Genomic DNA, 16,399 nt, shown 5'->3' on the forward strand with positions numbered 1-16,399 from the left:
GGCTTCCCAGCGGCCCGGAGTTCGCGTCAACTTCCAGGCATTCGCTCGGGGGCCGGCGGAGGGGAGGGAAGCCCACGACGGCTGGCCCGCCGCCGACCCGCCACCTCCTTCTGTCTCCTCCCCGCCTCCAGGCCCAGCGGGCGCAGGTGGCGGGCAGGACCCTTCCACCCGCTGCGGGAAGCACCAGGAGCAGCCTTGGGGCCCCTCTGCCTGAGAAAAGGGGCCCGTCCTCCGACACCTGCTTCTTCCTCCCATACCTAGCAGCTTCCCACGCCTGTTGGTCTGACCTCTCCCCTGTTGCCGCCATGGGAACAGTCAAGGCTTTGGGCCAAATTCGAGTTCACTCTGTGTGTGCCGTGCGGAAAATACTGGGGAATGTGCCATGGCAGAGCCTGGGCATTTCAAGTCCTTTTCTGTATTCGCACCAGCTCCTTTTTACAAGCATCTTTATACGGGGTTCAGCTAATCCAAAAACCCAGGTGGCTGTTTTTTTTTAAAAAAATCTGTAGGCTTCTTTGAACCAGATCTTTGTGTAGAGATAAATATCCTTGTATCCTTTCGGCCAAAAGTGGCCTCCATTCTTTAGTGGTCCTGCTTCCAACCCACCACTTTCTTTCCCTCTGATCTCGAAGTAATTTGATAGAGAGGAGGAAAGGAACAGAACTTTGGTCACTCGCCTGAGCGCCTGGCACTGTTCTAGATGCCTTCCAAACTTTCTCATTTACTACCCCCAAACAACCGGTAGGTAGACATCATGTCCGTTGTAGAGGTGAGAAAGCTGAAACCCAGAGACCTAAGTATCCTGGCACAGGTCTGCCAGCTTCCAAAGCTGTGCCTCCTGCCATCACTTTCTCCTGCACACTTAGGACATGTTTCCATCCCTGAGACCCTAGTATAAGAGTTTTGTTTATCAAACACCAGCTACTGTGCCAGGACAGACCATGGAACCAGGTGTGGCAACCTGCTTGAGAAGAGGAACCAAATATTTTACCGTAGTTGAGCCATCCTGGAGCAGAAATGAATAAGTCAACTTTAAAAGAAAATGCACAAGACTGCTATTAGCTTTTCAAGGACTTTTGAATGACTGGGGGGTGGGGGGAGAAGGTGAAGGAGGCTAATAGGGAGGAAGGTGAATGATTTATATGTGATTTGCTAATTTAGTAAGGAGGTAGGAATGATAATTAGCTCAGTCTTCCCACACAAATATGACACAGGATGAGTGAGGCAAGCCGTTTGGGCTGTTTTTCCAGTAGTGTGATAGTGGCCAAGTGTCATGGACAAGACCTTACCCACTTTTCTTTGGGAGTAAAGAGTGTGGGAAATGGTGGCCAGATCTGAGGTACAAATCACAGTTCTATCACATTCCGTTCCTGCTATGATGTAAGCCTGTCTCACTACAGTGGCGACGGAGAACACAGGGTCAAAATCACTTTAATCTGCTTCAAGGTCATTCCTTGTAGAATGTACAAGAATCATATTCAATTTTGTCATGAAAACTTGACAGAAATGTGAGTTTTGTGTAACGGGAGTTATTGTTTAACGGGTACAAAGGTTTAGTTTGGGATGATAAAAAATTTTAGAGATGGATAGTGCTGATAGTCGCAGAACAATGAAAATGTACTGAATGCCACTACCTACTTAAAAGTGGGTCTTTTTTAAAAAAAAAAAAAAAAAAAGTGGGTCTTTTTTAATCCCTCCCTCTTTCTCCTCCTTGCTACCCAACCTGGTCAAGCAACCACGGATACATTTTCTGTCTCTACATATCAGTTTGTGTTTCCTAGGATTTTACATAAATGGGACCATACAGTGTGTCCATTTTAAATGGCTTCTTTCAGCAAAATTATTTTGAAATTCATTGACATTGTAGCATATATCAGTAGTTCATACCTTTTTACTACTGAGTAGTATTCCATTGTAAGGATATATCACTATATATATATATATATATATATATATATACCCATCCCCTTGTTGATGAACATTTGTGTTGCTTCCCATTTTTAGCTATTGCAAATAAAACTATGAACATTCATGTACAAGTCTTTTTATGGATATATGCTTTCATTTTTCTTGGATAAATACCTATGAGTGGAATGGCTGGATCATATGAAAGTTATACATTTAACTTTTTAAGAAATTGCCAACTTTTCCCCAAATAATTGTACTATTTTACATTCCCACCAGCAGTGTATGAGAGTTGTAGCTTCTCTACATCTTCACCAACACTTATTATGGTCAATATTTTTAAGTTTAGCCACTCTAATAGGTGTGAGGTGGTATCTCATTGTGGCTTAAATTTTAATTTTTCAAATAAGTAATGATGTTAGGCATCTTTTATTGTGCTTATTTTTTCATGTGTATATCTTTTTCATGGAGTATCTGTTCAATCTTTTCTCCATTTTTTGTGTTTTCCTATTATAGAATACATCTTTAACTTATCATTGCCAGGACAGATTTAGAAAATCCTGACCAAAGTCTAACAATCAAATGTGTCAGCAAATGTTAGAGTTTAAGTAAAATTTCACATTACAAAATAGCTACCAGGGTATGTCCCAACAATCTCAAGTATTTTAACTGGAGCTGTCTTTAATATGCAGAATGCTTTGAATTGAAATAAATGCTCTTAAAGAGGTCAATGCTACCTTTCCAAATGCCCATTAATTAAAAGCAGTTGGTGGGAAGCTTTAAGAAAGTGCTTTCACAGATACAAGTCTGTAGATCGTATTGTCATGTACCTTCCCACCAGGACAATAGTAAAAAATATTTTGGAGAATATCCCCTGTAGAAACACAATGCCAGAGAATTACAAAGAAGTATAATAAGTAGGAAACAGTCAGTTCTATTAGAAGGCTCAGAGGAGGCTAAGCGACTTTTCAGCAGCTACTATGTGCTAAACAATATTAGAGGTGCATCATGGGCAGAGAGATCATACAATTTAGCACCCATATAGGGATACTTTTGAGAGTGAAAGGGGGTACTGCTAATATTTTTTGTCTCAGGCAGTCCTGATAAGGCTCCTTGACAGTGTTCCTTTTTGCTCTCAAAAGTGTCCCTGTTTAGATGATAAATAAAATGGTCGTTCATTTATAGGCATCCCTCACAACAATCCTAAAATGGTAAATATTATCTATACCCATTTTACACTCAGAAACTGACTCAGTAAGAAAGGATGCACAACCTGGCCAAAAGCAGATGGTTAATAGAGAGCAAAATTAGGATTTGAAACTGGGCTTGCTTTAGGATGATTTCTGAAGAACCAACTTCCTAGATCCCTCAAGAATCTAAAATCACCCTTTGTAAGGCGCATCTACTCCTTTTTAAAAATTTTTGGCTTCATCTCGGGAGTACCCACCACTCACTTCATGGGATACTGTCAGTCGCTCAATCTCAGAGCCACCTCCTTCCCCACCAGAGGCTTTCACGTGGCCGACTTGTCAAAGTGTTTGCCCTATCCCCCGAGGCACAGTTACTGGGTCCAAGGAGGCATGTGATCCAAGCAGGGCCCACCACTGTTCTTTTTGGTGAACAGATACAGAAGCTGCATATTTTGGTTAGAGCAGACAGAAGACTGACTCAAAGTGACATAGACAAAAATGGCTGAAGTCGTTCTAACTTTAGGCATGACTGGACCCAGGGACTCAATCAAAGTGTATCACAAGCCAGTGTATCCCCATATACCTCTTCTCTTCCACTGACTCTTCCCTTTTGGCGTCAGATTTACCACCAAAAGGTTCAGGCTTACATCCTAACCTCTCAGTAGCCACAAAGAAAAGAAAAGAAAAAAAAGGCATAATAGAAAAATGAACCATTTCCCAAGAGTTCCAACAAAAGTCCCAGAACTGAGTCTCACTGACCTACTTTGGGTCACCTACCCCTCTCCACAGCAATGTCTTAGCCACAGGGAGAAAAGCCCTGACTGGGAGGTCTGGACCTGAGATGGTATGGAAGGTGAGTAGGCAGCTCCTCCATCACCACAGGAGCTGAGAAAGGGGAGACGCATAACCCCAGAGGAAAAGGATGTCGGCAGGCCAGATAAAATGATGCCCATGTCATCTGCACGTGCTCTTCTCCCTCAGGTGTACATTAGAAGGGCCCCCTCACTTCCATGGACCCCTTTCAGAACCTTGCACTTAATTTTTTAGTTCATTTTAAAAATTCTTTTTCTCAAAGGGGGTCCCTAAACTTATATACACTTCAGGCAAAAAGTCTGGAGATACCCTGTAAGGGAGTCATCCAGAATCCCCTTCTCTTCCCGCCAGTTAGGCACCAAGATCTTGTCAATTGCTTACCTACATTCCCTTCTCTTCATTCCCAATAGCCTGAAGTTGAGGTTCTTACCATCTCTAGTCAGGGAATGGCATCCTGCCCACAGGCTTCCTCTTCCAGATTTATCTTCAAACCTGATGCCTTTCAGCATGGATTTCCTCAAAAAAAAAAAAAAAAAAGAATATTACTAGGAATTCCCTGGCGGTCCAGTGGTTAGGACTCCATGCTCTCACTGCCAAGGGCCCGGGTTCAATCCCTGGTGGGGGAACTAAGATCCCGCAAGCCATGCAGCACGGCCAAAAAAATAAAAATAAAAATAAAAATAGAATATTACTATATGATCCAGCAATTCCACTTCTGTGTATATACCCAAAAGACTTGAAAGCAGGACCTTGAAGAGATATTTGTACACCCAAGTTCACAGCAGCATTATTCACAATAGTTAAGAGGTGAAAGCAACCCAGGTGTCTATCGATGGATGAATGGAAAAGCAAAATGTGGTATATACATACAATAGAATATCACTCAGCTTAAAAAGAAATAAAAAGAAATTCTGAAACATGCTACAACATGGACAACCCTTGAGGACATTATGCTAAATGAAATAAGTCAGTCACTAAAGGAAAAATACTGTATGATTCCACTTATATTAGGTACCTAGAGTAGTCAAATTCACAGAGACAGAAAGTAGGATGGTGGTTGCCACGGGCTGCGGGGAGGGAGAAATGAGTTCTTGTTCAATGGGTACAGAGTTTCAGTTTTACAAGATGAAGAGTTCTGTGGATGAATGGTGTGATGGTAGCACAACAATGTGAATATACTTAATGCTACTGAACAGTATACTTAAAAATGACTAAAATGGGGCTTCCCTGGTGGCGCAGTGGTTGAGAGTCCGCCTGCCGATGCAGGGGACAGGAGTTCGTGCCCCGGTCCGGGAGGATCCCACATGCCGCGGAGCGGCTGGGCCCGTGAGCCATGGCCGCTGAGCCTGCGCGTCCGGAGCCTGTGCTCGCAACGGGAGAGGCCACAACAGTGAGAGGCCCGCATACCCCCCAAAATAATAAATAAATAAATAAAATGTATGTTATGTGTACTTCACCATGATTAAAAAATCCCTGATGCCTTAATCACTTTTCTAAATACACTATGATCATAGTATCCGCCCTACTTAAAAGTCTAGTGGCTCTTCATTTGGCCACAGGGCCAAGCCCCAAGCTCTTCCGCTCACAGGGTTGTTGTAATGAGGATTGCAAGAAATCACGTGTGCAAGTGCTTAATTACATGGCAGTGCCTGGCACAGAGCAATCTGTCAATAATTGGGTGTTATCACCATTATCATCACCGCAGTATTTTCTGGCCTCTCCACACTTTTCCAGCCTGAGTAGTCCCTGCTGTTTCACAGTTAGGTGCCTCTACATGACCTGATTTTTTCTGCTTCTATTGTTTAACATTTATCCTTCAAAATCCAACTCAAATATCACCTTTCCCCAGAAGCCTTCCTTGTATCACAAACCTCCTGTAGATGTATTTATTCCCTTTCCTGTGTGTCCTTTCTAAATATTTTGTAAATATTCCTATTGTTGCTCCTGACACAGTGTATTTAATTTACTTGTTTACATGCCAATCATCTTCCTAGACTGTGAGTAGATTTAGGGCAGAAAATTGTGTATTGTTGATTGCACCATCTTATATTGAGGCTGGCATATACTCGATGGTCAAGATGCTTACTCAGTGAAAGACTATGACAAGCACTTTCTTACAAATCTTAACCCATTGAATCTTCACGACAAGAATTTTAGAGATATATTATTGTCCTCAGTTTTTTTCAGATGGAAGAAGCAGAGGCTCAGAGAGGTTAGTGACTTGTTCAAGGTTGCACAGCAGCGATATTAGAACCAGAATTTAGGGTTTTTTTCTGCTTCTGAACCCCATGTTTTTCTTACCACACTATACTACATCATTATAATCCATAGTTTCCTCAGGGAGGGAGTGTAAAGAAAACAGAAAAGTGAGAGCTAAACTCTGGGATTGCTCAGTTTTGGAGGGGAAAAGAGAGATGGAGCAAGTGAAACAACGAAGAAGTGCAAAAAAGTCACTAAAATGAACCCAGAAAACAAGGTAGAAGAGAGTTTTAAGGGCAAAGGTGAGTAACTATATATAAAATAAGTGAAGACAAGAAAAAACATTTTATTTTTCACTATGGTCCTTCTTGATGAGAAGCCCCAAGACCACGGTACAAATCAAATAACTGGGTAAGACAGGGAAGGGTTGGTAAAGAAATGGAGGCAGCAGGAGTAGAAACCCCATCTCTCGCGGGAAGAAGCAGAGAAGTGCAGCGGTCCTTAATAATAAGGCAGGTGGGCTGAGAGAAGCAGAGCAAAGAAACCCTAGGCTTCCAATGGAAGGGGCCCGGGAGAGCTGGACAGATTGACTGGTCATGGACCAGAGGGGCCAGGAGGAGCTGAGGGAGTAAGTGCTTCCTCTGGAGGTCTGGACGGGAAGGCTGCCCCCCTCTCCCTATCCCCCACCTCCTGCCTCTGTCTCCCTTTCTCTCTCTCCTTCCTCTCTTCACTCCCATATTCATTCACTCCTCATTCATTCACTCCTCATTCATTTTCTCCCTGTGTCTCCTCTGCCCTTCTCTCTCCTTTGGCCTTTATTCTTGCCTTATTCCTGCTTGAAGCCACTGCTAAATCCCAGTCATTTTATCTATTGTCATTCAGGATCAAAGAAATTGCCGACTGTTGAAGTTTGGTGTTCAAAATCAAACCAATCCTTCAACAGCTGCCAGAACTTGGCAGTCTGTGGCAAGAGTTTAGGAAGAGCAGTGAGGTCCCAATCAGGGATTCATAACCTTCGCAAGACTGTTATGCAAGTGATTTTTGTGTATGTGCTCAGGGACACTTTTCTGGGAGAGGATCCTACTGCTTTCGTCGATTCTCAAAGGGAATGAGGATCATAAAGTTTCAGAGTCTCATTGCCTTTCACCTTCATCAAATACAGTTGCTTCTTTTGAGATTCTTTATAATGATTGCGTTCTTGATTTTGATAAGGATGTAGTTAAAAGCTTCGGTTTGCAGCGAGTAGGGTAAACATCAAGAATCGCAGCTAAGCAACCATTTTGAAGTGCAAAATGACTCACATTCCAATCTTTGTTGCTTTTCGGAAAGCTTAGATAATTTAAGATGGTATCAAAATACTAATACAGTTTAATTCCTCTGTAAACTTGTTCACTCAGAAATGCAAAGATCAGAGCTCCCTATTGAAATGCAATTCCTTTTCACTCTTTGAGGCAGCAGGAATCATTTTCTCAATGGTCTGAATTTCAGCACACAGCTATTCTAACAAAGGAGAGTATTTCCACAGAAAGTTGCTTAGCACCTGTTTCTTGAAATAAACATGTTTACTTTTGGCAATGAAGGCATTTGGGAAAGAGGCATTTTATTCAATAGTATTAAAAACATTAACATAGTAAACTAAACTAACTGGTTTTTCTTTTACCTCTCATTAGATTATAAACTCCAGGAGGGCAGGAACCAATCTGTTCAACATTGTATCTCCCACACTTTGTACACCGTAGCTATTCAATAAATATCTAATAAATGAATGAAAAATAAGCTGATAACAATGTATTTTATAGAATGCATTTTTGAAGGTACGCCATTTGATCAACCTTTCCTTCACCCCATTCATTAGCTATTTGTTGAGTGCCCATCCTGTACTGGGGGCTCTTCTAGGCCCAGGAAATACAATGGTAAATGAGACAGTTAAGATCCTTCTTTTTATTTATGTATTTATTTATTTAGGCCGTGTCGTGCGGCCTGTGGGATCTTAGTTCCCCAATCAGGAATCAAACCCGTGCCCCCTGCATTGGAAGCATGGAGTCTTAACCACTGGGCAGCCAGGGAAGTCCCAATGGAAAAAGAAATTGAAAAAGAATAGAAAAAAAATTTTTAAGTAAAATTTTAAAAAATTTATAAAATAAAAATCAGCCCAAAACCTGCTCAAAAACAAAAATCCTTCTTTAGGAGCTTTCAGTCTCCTGGGAGGGGGCGGGGGCGGGGGTACGATGACACAGGCCTTAATCAAGCAAATACAATAGGGAAGATAACTTCTTGTAGTCATGAAGACAGCAAATCGATATTGTGCTAGAGAGTCTGTGTGCAGCTTCCGAGAGGGTGGTCAGGGAGCAGGTGATATTTAAGTTGAGATCTGAATGGTGAGATGAGCTGGAGGATTCAAGAAACAGAGAGAAGTGGCTGGAGGTCTGGAGCAAGAGGGAGAAGGATGACGTGGGAGAGGTAGGCAGAGGGCCAGATCAAGCAAGGTATTGAAGGCTGTGAGGAATTTGGCCTTAAAAGAGTAACAATGGTGATCTGAGGCCCTAAAAATTCTTTTGTGCTTGTTTTCTGAATTAAAGGAAGATTAAAATAAGCCCAGAGAAGTGAAGTATTGAGGTGACTTAAAAATAGAAATTCTTGGGCTTCCCTGGTGGCACAGTGGTTGAGAGTCCGCCTGCCGATGCAGGGGACACGGGTTTGTGCCCCGGTCCTAGAGGATCCCACATGCCGCGGAGCGGCTGGGCCAGCGAGCCATGGCCACTGAGCCTGCGCGTCCGGAGCCTGTGCTCCGCAACGGGAGAGGCCACAGCAGTGAGAGGCCTGCGTACCACAAAAAAAAAAAAAAAAAAAGAAAGAAAGAAAGAAATTCTTGAGTGAGTTATCTGATAACTCATCCAAAAAATGAAATTAAGTAGGTGGGCCCATTTCCCAGCCATTCTAGATAAATAACCACCTATTATATTATAATGCTTGTTCAAGTAAAATCCTTATTACTTAGGGGAGAATGTAGTCAACATAACAGGAAAACATTTTTCCACTCTTTTTTGTGTGTTTAGAATTGGCTACTCTACTAGTTTCCATTTCTTTCTCCAATTTTGCATTTTAAAATGCTTGGATCATGATCACAGATTTTAACAATATTTTGACCTCACTCAGCCTTTGTTTCAAAAAGTTTTCAGAGAAACTGCTTTGTAAAGTGATGGAAGCACTCTTTACTTTCAGCTTGAAGCAGGTATAGGTATGATTTATAGGCCTTACAGGCACACCTCAAAGATACTGTGGGTTCAGTTCCAGACCCCCACAATAAAGCAAATGTTGCAATAGAGCAAGTCACACAATTCTTTTGGTTTCCCCGTGCATAGAAAAGTTATGTTTACACTGCACTGTAGTCTATGAAGTGTGCAACAGCATTATGTCTAAAAACACAATGTACCCACCTTAATTAAAAAATACTTTATTGCTGAAAAATGCTGGTCATCATCTGAGCCTTCAGCGAACCGTAATCTGTTTGCTGGTAGAGGATGCTGTCTCGATGCTGATGGCTGCTGACTGATCAGGGTGGTGATCGCTGAACATTGAAGTGGCCGTGACAGCTCCTTAACATAAAGCAATGAAGTTCGCCACACAGATGGACTCTTCCTTTCATGAACGGTTTCTCTGTAGCAGGCAGTGCTGTTTGACAGCATTTTACCCACAGTAGAACTTTTAAAATGGGAGTCAGTCCTCTCAAGCCCTGCTGCTGCTTTATCAACTCAGTGTACGTGATATTCTAAATCTTTGGCTTTCATTTCAACAATCTTCACAGCAGCTTCACCAGGAGTAGATTCCATCTCAAAAAATTAATTTCTTTGCTCATCCATAAGAAGCAACTCTTTATCCATTCAAGTTTTATCTTGAGATTACATCAATTCAGTCACATCTTCAGGCTCCACTTCTAATTCTAGTTCTCTTGCTATTCCCACCACAACTGCAGTTACTTCCTCCACTGAAGTCTTGAACCTCTCAAAGGCATCCATGAGGGTTGGAATCAACCTCTCCCAAATTCCTGTGAGGGTTGATATTTTCACCGCTTCCCATGAATCACAACAGTCTTGATGGCATCTAGAATGGTGAATCCTCTCCAGAAGGTTTTCAATTCACTTTGCCCAGATCCAGCAGAGGAATCCCTATCGATAGCAGCTATGGACTTATGAAATGTATTTCTTAAATAATAAGACTTGAAAGTCGAAATTACTCCTTGATCTGTGGGCTGCAGAATGAATGCTGTGTTAGCAGGCTTGAAAACAACATTAATCTCATTTTACATCTCCATCAGAGCTCTTGGTGACCAGGTGCATTGTCAATGAGCAGTAACATTTCCAAAGTAATCTTTTTTTCTGGGCAGTAGCTCTCAACAGTGGGCTTAAAATATTCAGTAAACCATGTTGTAAACAGATGTGCTGTCATCCAGGCTTTGTTGTTCCATTTATAGAGCACAGGCAGAGTAGATTTAGCCTAATTCTTAAGGACCCTAGGATTTTGGGATTGGTAAATGAGCACTGGTTTCAACTTCAAGTCACCAGCTGCATTAGCCCCTAACCGAGTCAGCCTGCCTTTGAAGCTCTGAAGCCAGGCATTGAAAACCTGTCATTTAGTGTAGCACCTTCATTCATGATCTTAGCTAGATCTTCTGGATAACTTGCTGCAGCTTCGACATCAGCACTTGCTGGTTCATCTTGTACTTTTAAGTTATTGGATATGGCTTCCTTCCTTAAACCTCTGCTAGCTTTAAGCTTTTCTTCTGCAGCTTCTCACCTCTCTCAGCCTTCACGGAACTGAAGAGAGTTAAGGCCTGCTCTGGATTAGCCTTTGGCTTAAGGGAACGTCATGGGTGGTCTGATCTATCCAGACCACTAAAACTTTCTTTCTATCCAGACCACTAAAACTTTCTATGTATCAGCAATAAGCCTGTTTCGCTTTCTTATCATTTGTGTGTTCACTGGAGTAGCACTTTTAATTTTCTTGAAGAACTTTTCCTTTGCCTTCACAACTTGCCTAACTGGCACAAGAGGCCTAGTTTTCAGCCGTTCTCTGTTTTCAACATGCCTTCCTCACTAAGCTTAATTATTTCCAGCTTCTGATTTAAAGTCTCACATCTTTAAGAAAGATGTGGGGCTCTTCCTTTCACTTGAACACTTAGAGGCCATTGCAGGGTTATTAATTGGCCTAATTTCAATATTGCTGTGTTTCAGGGAATAGGGAGGCCCAAGGAAAGGGAGAGTGTTGGGGAGTGGCTGGTCAGTGGAGCTGTCAGAACACGTACAACATTTATCAGTTAAGTTCACCGCCTTATATGGGTGTCTTATGTTATACAATTACAACAGTAACATCAAGAATCACCATCATAAATATAATAATAACGAAATGGTTTGAAATATTGGGAGAATTACCCAAATGGGACACAGAGACATGGAGTAAATGTTATTGGAAAAATGGTACCATAGATTTACTCGATGCAGGGTTGCCACAAACCATCAATTTATATAAAATGCAGTATCTTCAAAGCACAATAAATGAAGTGCAATAAAACAATGCATTCTTGTATTCCAAATCCAAAAACAAAAATCAATTTCAGCTGTTGTAATTTGCCTTTGAATTATTCGGTTTTACTACTGTCCTGCCAGAAGTTATCCAAGAAAAAAAGGATATTTTTCCTCCAATGGTTTCATGAGATTTAAATGATCATATACTATTATTTTTAAGCATATGTTCCCAAGGTGAAATTGCACGTACTTCATTAAAAACTATCCCTCAGTTATTTACATTTATTCACATACTCTTATCTTTGCATATCAGTTAAACCACCATTAGTCATTATCACACAGTTAGCACTGATAATGATCACCCTTTCTTTTTTTAACATCTTTATTGGAGTATAATTGCTTTACAATGGTGTGTTAGTTTCTGCTTTATAACAAAGTGAATCAGCTATACATATACATATATCCCTATATCTCTTCCCTCTTTCGTCTCCCTCCCTCCCACCCTCCCTATCCCACCCTTCTAGGTGGTCACAAAGCACGGAGCTGATCTCCCTGTGCTATGCTGCTGCTTCCCACTAGCTATCTACCTTACATTTGGTAGTGTATATAAATCCATGCCACTCTCTCACTTCGTCCCAGTCTACCCTTCCCCCTCCCCGTGTCCTCAAGTCCATTCTCTACGTCTGCATCTTTATTCCTGTCCTGCCCCTAGGTTCTTCAGAACCTTTTTTTTTTTTTTTTTAGATTCCATATATATGTGTTGGCATATGTTATTTTTCTCTTTCTGACTTACTTCACTCTGTATGACAGACTCTAGGTCCATCCACCTAACTACAAATAACTCAATTTCATTTCTTTTTTTTTTTTTTCTGCGGTACGCGGGCCTCTCACTGTTGTGGCCTCTCCCGTTGCGGAGCACAGGCTCCGGACGCGCAGGCTCAGTGGCCATGGCTCACGGGCCCAGCCGCGGAGCGGCATGTGGGATCTTCCCGGACCGGGGCACGAACCTGTGTCCCCTGCATCGGCAGGCGGACTCTTAACCACTGCGCCACCAGGGAAGCCCGCTTATATACCATTTTAACATAGGGCCATGAATATGGAAGAGTGACATGACAAAAGTAAAGAGGTTCTGGCTTCTAGTGGCATAAAATTGGGGGAAGGTAAGTATATGGGGGAAATGAATGCAGATAAGGGTTATTTTAGTAAGGCTTGCTATGCAAACTCCAGTGATAAGAATCTCTTGTGATTAAGGGTCTCTTCTTAGTACAGGAGAGGGAAGGGGGGTGACACCTTCACAAAGGGAAACTTATGCCCTGATTTTAGTCAGAAAACGGGAAGGCAGCAGGTTCCTCCTGTGTCTGTTGTTTCTTAATTGCCTTCACTTCAAAATAATCCTCATGCCAAAGCAACATATTTGGTGGGGGCGGCATATTCTGATCCTCTTCACATGTTATCCCCATCTATTACATCTTACATCCATGGGATGGGGTCATGTTTTATCCCTAGTTGAGTTCTGAGTGCAAAGCAGGTGCCCACTTCTTATTTATGAGTTCAAATTGCAGTATAGTCAATTATACTGCATACACCTCAGTTTAAAAATGCCGTGTTACCTCCTGAAGACTACTGAGTTATGTATATAACCATCCAAAAGAGTGATTAATATGTAACTTATCAGCTCCTTCAGATGTAAGCCAAAAATACTGTTCTAATCAGCATCAATCCACAAAGGATAACTGAAGGTTGGCAAACAGTGCTCTTAAAATGCACACATCTTTTCATCCAGTTCATTTATTCACTCAACAAATATCTGTTGGGTGGTTACTGTGTGCCAGGTTCTGTTTTAGACTCTAGAGAGACAGCAGTGTGCAAGACACAGTACATGCCTTCCAAGTCATGGCTTTCCCTGCTTGGATTTTACTATTTGAACTGATTCATGAAAAGTCAAGATGTTTGTTTTTATATCTTTGATTTAACAAAAAACACACGTGCCCCAAGATAGCAGCACACCCAGTCTTGTCCTACTCTCGTGGGACTCACCCGTGCTTCCAGGATGAATGCACACATCTTTGAGTTTACAAAGCCCTCCTCACGTGGAATGTCTCACTGATAACTACTGGGGTAGGGAGGGGGACACTCTCTGAGCCTCATATATTTCACCTTCACATTCTTTGTTCTAGGCAATGACTTGCTTTTAGTTATTTAGTAAACCATCTGTGTCCAGAAAGCCTTTTTCCATGTCATCTTCTGCTTTACCTGCTCTCTCTCTCTCACTAAGCTCACTAGTCATTTTCTTCAGGAAGGCTCCCTGGCTCCCCCTAATCCGGTTAAGTACCTCCTCTGGGCTCCTATGACTTTTAGTTTTTAACCTCTGTCATAGAAATTATTGCATATTATAATTGTCTAGCCTCTCTTTTCACTAGACTGTGTGCTCCTTTAATTTAGAGATTAATTCTTTTACATCTTTGATGACCATATTAAAAGAAAGAGAAAAAAGGGACTTCCCTGGTGGTCCAGTGGTTAAGGCTCCACACTCCCAATGCAGGGGGGCCTGGGTTCGATCCCTGGTCAGGGAACTAGATCCCGCATGCAGCAACTAAAGACCCGGTGCAGCCAAATAAGTAAATAAATAAGTATTTTAAATAAAGAGACAGAGAGAGAGAAAAAGAAAGAAGAAAGGGAACATGTGGGGCGAAACTGATAAGAATTCCCCTCAGAGCCCATTTGGTCCAAACCCACTTGGTCTAAACCCAGCATCAATAATTCTTAGTTGTGAAACTTTGGGCAAGTTACTTAACTCAGCTGGGTCTCTTGTTCTCAGCGCTAAGCAGGGGCTTAATAAGCATTTGCTTAATGAAAGGATAATAATGATTATTACGGGCTTAATAATGATAGCTAACATCCATAGCACTTACTTTGTGCCAGGCACTGTTCTGAGCACTTTCCCCATATTATTACCTCCCTTAGTCCTCACATAATGCTGTGAGGTGGGTGCTACTGTATTCCTTCTACAGATGAAAGTGAAGAAATTGTGGCCCAGAGAGGGCGACCTGCCAGCTTACTCAGGGGAGCTCCAGAGTCCATTCCCTTAACTATTACGCCCTGCTGCTGGCTGCTGGCTGAGAGGGAAAATAGGGGAAGAGAGAAGATGATGAACACAAAGAATCCCCTGCCTCATTCTTCCTTGCTGTTATCTCAGTCCCTGGGGGTGACACACCCATATACCCAAAGTGCTGCTCTCCACTCTGGCATCCTTTCCTTTCATCCCAAACTCTCACCTACCTACCAAACATACCTCATAGTTACTCTGTCTGGTTTGAGAGTCTAGCAGGAGAACACAGCTCCTGGGATACCCTTCACTGAAGAGTCTTTCTTCTCTACTTGGGATCATTCTCCTCCTTGGCAGAACCAGCAGCTTTGGAAGATCCACGTGGGAGGACGGGTCCACAGGAGACCTTATTAATTGGGAGAGAGATGTTGGTTCCCCTTCCAATTTCTGAGCTTTCCTTCTCACTCACTAATCCACTTAATGCATATGCTTTACGTTTACATATTACACATTATTTATTTCTAAAACAGTACATATATGCCTCTAGGAATGGTTAGTCTCAGTACGGAAGCCTGGGTCAATAAAGTAGATGGGCGTCTCTGAGGACCCCTGAAATCCGCCCCACCCACAGGGTGAGCCCAGCCCCTAGGCCTGTATCCTTCAACTCTCCCCTCTCAGTTTAGCTGACTAGAAAACCAAGATGGGGCAATCAATTCTCTTGCTTGGGAGTTTGATCCTTGGTTGGTCATTTCAACTTAGGTCTTATAAATTTAGAAGATATGAGGTGGTCATTTTCCATTTTATATGTAGAAAAGCAGAGGAAGCAGGTTTATGTGTTAGGTTCCAGGCTCCAGCTTCTTTCATAAAGACCAAAATAACACCAGCTTAAACAAGATAGAAGCATGTTTCTCTTTCCTAAAAGTGTCTGAACCTAGGCTGTCCAAGGCTAGCCTGATGACTCCACGGAGTTGGACACCCAGGCTCCTTCTACCTCATGTCTCTGCCATTTTCTACTGGCAGTTTCCATCTCCAGGTCGAAGACATAGCTTCAGATCTGCCATCTTCAGCCACACCTAGGCAGTGAGGAGGGAAAATGAGGAGAGGAGCTCACGCCTTTCTATGTAAGAGCATAACCTGGAAGTTGTACACATACGTCACTCCTGTCTGTATCACATTTGGCCAGAGCCTAGTCAGCAGCTGCAACTAGCAGCAAGGGAGGCGTGGAAGCATAGCCTTTGGCTGGTAGCTTTGTGTCCAGCTAAAACGCTATTCCCATGGAAGGGGAGGAATGACCTCGCAGATACAACAAGCAGTCTCAGCTGGTTTCAAGCTCACACAGCTGGTCAGCATGGAGTTACCACGAAATAGAAACTCAGAGAAAAAGAGGCAGCGAGAGACTTGAGACCTACAAGGAGAGCCACACTGGTTCCTGTTGGCACTCAGTCCTCGGTTTCAGGCTCTTAGTGAGACCCAGCAACTTTCTTTCTCTCACTTATAATAAAGGCTTGGTTTTGCATAAGCCAGCCCAAGGGTGCTTTCTGTTCCCTGACACCGAAAAGCCTTGTCTTAGACAGTCAACCAGATTATATGCTCCATGAATGCAACATTTTACTTTCTTACTCCTGACTCAGGCTTTCCACAGCTTCCGTGCTCAGTAGACAAACATTGATTTGACTTAATGTATTGCTTCCTTTTGCAACTGGATGTATTGACTGTCTGTCTCC

This window comes from Delphinus delphis, chromosome 1 (assembly GCF_949987515.2).
Source record: "Delphinus delphis chromosome 1, mDelDel1.2, whole genome shotgun sequence".
In the NCBI taxonomy this organism is placed as follows: domain Eukaryota; kingdom Metazoa; phylum Chordata; class Mammalia; order Artiodactyla; family Delphinidae; genus Delphinus; species Delphinus delphis.